This window comes from Triticum dicoccoides, chromosome 7B (genome assembly GCF_002162155.2).
Source record: "Triticum dicoccoides isolate Atlit2015 ecotype Zavitan chromosome 7B, WEW_v2.0, whole genome shotgun sequence".
Taxonomy (NCBI): domain Eukaryota; kingdom Viridiplantae; phylum Streptophyta; class Magnoliopsida; order Poales; family Poaceae; genus Triticum; species Triticum dicoccoides.
In genome coordinates, this window is record NC_041393.1 from 611,443,358 (window position 1) to 611,447,485 (window position 4,128).

At 50.4% G+C, this 4,128-nt stretch overlaps 1 pseudogene; it reads right to left on the bottom strand.

The window, feature by feature from the left end:
• Window positions 1-952: 952 nt before the first annotated feature.
• LOC119339218 lies at window positions 953-2,492 on the bottom strand (annotated as a pseudogene).
• Between the last annotated feature and the right edge of the window lie 1,636 nt (window positions 2,493-4,128).

Sequence of the window (4,128 nt, forward strand, 5' to 3'; positions counted from 1 at the left end):
ATCTAGCTCCTTCCCGCACACTCGTTTGCTCTACTTTTGTACAAGGGTGATGCAACCATGATGGAGATGAGGGCAGCACGAGGAGTCGGAGAAGAGTGTCGGCCGGCCAGGACAACAGCCGCCATCCACGATGTAGACGAGGAGGGTAACGAATAATGGTGGGAGGCATCTGTGGACCACGCGAGACTCCTGGTGGCGGATCGAGATCTGGGACGGCAAGGTGGCATGCACGAGAGCAGTGCCAGAGCTTGGTGGGGGCCAACCTGGGCCATGCCCCCCCCCCCAGCTCATAAGAAAATTTCTGAATATAGCTTAGTATTAGGCCTATTTGTCTACTAAAAATCACCCCAAAACAATTATGTTTGCCCCCCCTCCCCCAACCCATGGCCCCCCCATGATTTCGGCTCAAGCTCCGCCACTGCAAGAGAGTGTGGGCAGGATATCAATTTTTACAGGGCGGGATATGCGATCGGGAGGGAGACAGGGCCATGGAATATGTGTTAATGGGTAGTGGTTATTTTTTTTCATTTCAGGTTTGTTTTTTTGTTTTTTCTGAGCGGAGATCGGAGGCTGGGTGAGTCTCGTGGGGACGTATGAGAGGAGTTATAGCAATTGTGAGCAAACTCCCTTTAATAATAGAGATTAGTTAAATTTTATATGGCCAACAGTTGGTTATGTTATTAACCATGCTCTAATGGGTAAATTTTAGTCAAAAATGAAAAATTGCCTAACAAATCCAGACGGATGGAGTACCAGCAGTTAGATCAAAAACCAAATATGAATGAAAAGAACAGATAAAATGATAAGGACAAAATAAGCTACTCCCTTCAATCCAAAACAAACGCACGACACTTATTGTGGATAGGAGGGAGTACGCATTATCGTCTCCACAAAATGGAAAAGAGCAACGGTGGATAAACTACAATTTACCAACTGCTTCCAAACCCGACACCTAGGTAGCCAGATTGGCAGCCAGCTCCTTGAGGAGAGAGGGGCAGCTCCTCATCAGATGCTCAAAGCCATCGCTGGCCGTGAGTGCTTTGAAATTGCCGAGAGACGCAAGGAACTTGAAGCATGCGTCCTTGAGCGCCCCACAGCCATGCTGCTCGGCCAGCGCCAATATGGTCGCCGCCGTGCTGGTGTCGATGTAGCTGCGCAGCGTGTCCTCACACATCAACTTCAGCCGCCCCAGGTTGAATCTGTCCGCCACCACAAGCAAATGCTGAGCCATCACCGCCGCGTCTCCCGCGTCTATATGCGGCAACGAGTCGGTGTAAACAAAGTGCAGCATGGCCTTGAACACTTTAGCTTCGATGCCGTCCAGCCGGACGCTGGCGACCTGGCGTCCGTCTTCTCCTTCATCCTTGAAGACTGAGGACCGAGCTGCGAGCATGCACCTGTGTGCGGGGAACTTCTCGTCCCCAACCTCGAACGTGACATCCGCCCCGTTGCCGCTGGAGAGGAGCCGGCCGAGATGCTGGAGCACGTCAGGCGGTGGCACGACGACGGAGGCCGGGATGGTTTCCGTGAAGATCTCCTTTGCCATGGTAATGACACCTGACAGTGAAGACGTCATCCTTCAGGCAATCAGCTGAGTCCTCCAGTTCTTTTTTCTGGATGAACTGCCAGAAACCATAGGTTCCACTTTGTTTGGAGAAGGTGCATGTGTTGCTGGTTTTGCTGTACGCTGACACGGGGTTCCCATCCTGGTCGAGCAAATTGATGTCGAACTGCATGTTAATTGTGTTGACGTCGGCGGGGTCGAGGCAGAGGTAGATTGCTATCCAGTCAGGGTAGCCGGAGTAGCCGTCGGGGTAGTACTGGAGACGCCAGAGACGGCCTCCGATGGAGAACAACTCGGACGCGATGCAGGAACCGTTGCCGAGCCCCTTGGCTCCGGAGTAGCCGTCTATCTTGATTTCTTGAGATCGTGCGAGCAGGAGACGGGCACTGCCCGCGCGGCAATGGCCGACGCGCTCCGTGTTGGATGCTTGCCTGTTGGCGCAGCCTTAGAACTACGTCTCTCTCACTCTCTTTGCACTTGAGGAAGAAAAGGACTGGAGGAAGAAGAGGGACACAGGGACACAAAAAACTGATTTTTTTTCAAAACTATGATATATTTTATAGCATTTTCGGAAACTATAGGACGTAATGCAAAAAAAACCAAAACTAGTAGCCTGTCGGCCTTGTGGTGGCCGAAGTAGTAGTTTTCGGCCAGAATTTGGCCGAAAAGGACTTTTCGTCCAGCCGTAGGCCGAAATGAGCCTCAGTTGGGCCGAAGAGGTGTCGTCGGGTGGGCGTGGGCCGAAAATAGTAGCTTCGGCCAGGCCTAGACCGAAATGGGCCGTTTTCGGCCAGCCCGCAGCTGAAAAGCTTTTCGGCCAGGCCTAGACCGAAAAGGTCTGGATAAGGCCAATCCCGTCGTCACCTTCCTCTTCGTGCTCGCCTCTGTTCTTTCTCGTTCCTTTCGTTCTTCTCTGTAGAGCTCGCATCCCCTCCCTGATCTCCTCCAATTTGCACTCATTTACACAACCAAGGCACAGAATAGATAGATCATAGCATTCTCCACCGGCCTACGGTGTTTTTTTTGTTATGGGATGGTTTTTTGTGCGCTTGGGGGAGGAGCCATGGTGGGGTGGAGGAGGTCCGGTTGGGAAGGAGGTGGTGGTGAGGAGGAGCAGCAGCTGTAGAGGAGGAGGTGGTGAGGAGGAGCAGCAGCTTGGGGGGTGACCGGAGTTGAACCTCCGGTCGTCGAGTGGGCAGCGCTGCCGTTGTCCGGTGGCCGGTGTCGGTGACCGGAAGAGACGCACGCTTCGAAGGTATAACCATGGTGTCACAAATTTTCTCTAAATTGTATAGTTTATTAGTTAGTGTTAATATGTTTGTGGTGGCATTTTAGCGCGTAGTTAGTGTAGCGGGTAATATTAGTGTTCGTTGTGATTAATGAGAAGATGACAATGTCTGACAGGTGAAAATGTCTGAATCAGTAAATTTGACTGTTTACTACGGCGCTGGTAACGTTCGATATAATGAGTTGGGAGTTGATCTTAGCGAGTTTAAAAATGGCGTCATGACACTAGCAGACCCGGACAGACTGGACATTAGACAATTGAAGTACTGGTTGACAACTAGTTTCGGGCTGGATCCTGAAGTATGTTCCGTCAGTATTCACGCATTGTGGACCAAATCTTGTAAAAATGTCAAGTGGGAGTTGATGCCGATAGATAGGAGCCAACATTGGTTGTCCCTGTTAAGACGCTGCCGAGACCGAAGAATCCACCCATATGTACTTGTGCAACCTGTGCCGAAGGAGGAGAATGCCGTACAACTCCACAGGGGGTATGAACCCGGCCAAGGCAGTGAAGTGGCTAACGAGATTGTTTTATCCGGGTCACAGCCACAAGATGTGGATGCTAGCCAACCCGAGAAAGAGTTAGACTACGTGCCACACAATGTTTGTGGTCATGATACTGGGTAGAGTAGCCAGTCGATAATATTAGTTGGTTCTGGTTTTGCTGATGGGGATGAGGAAGGGGATGAAATGCAGAGGGTGATGGAGGAAGAGGACGAGGATGGATTGGTGGAGGAACTGGATTCTGAAAATTCTGAGGATGAAGTGGAGGTACCGATTCCTTCTGCATGGGAGCAGGACATATCCACCGGCCTTACGGTCAACGATGGCCATGAGACTCCATGGCAGTATAATCTGAACCAAGTACAGATAGGGGCTATGTTTGATACAAAGAAAAAATTAAAATATGCGGTGATAAAGTGGGCTATGTCTACGCAGAGGGTTTTCCGGACACACATATCAAGTCCAACAAACTATACCGTGAAATGTGTTGAAACAAGTTGTCCTGGGAAGGTGCACGGGCACGTGCCGAAGTATGACATCCACTGGGTTGTCACCATTGTCGTCCCACATAATTGTGTGAGGAAGAACCTGCTGATGAAGCATCCGAACCTGACTTCAAGTCTCATTGCGCAACTCATGTATACTGAGATAGTAGAGAAGAAATATATGGAAGCAAAACACATCCAGACAGCAGTGAAGGTCAGATGGAATTATGTCATTCCTTATGGGAAGGCTTGGAGGGCTAAGCAGAAGGCTATGGAGGAAAGGTTTGG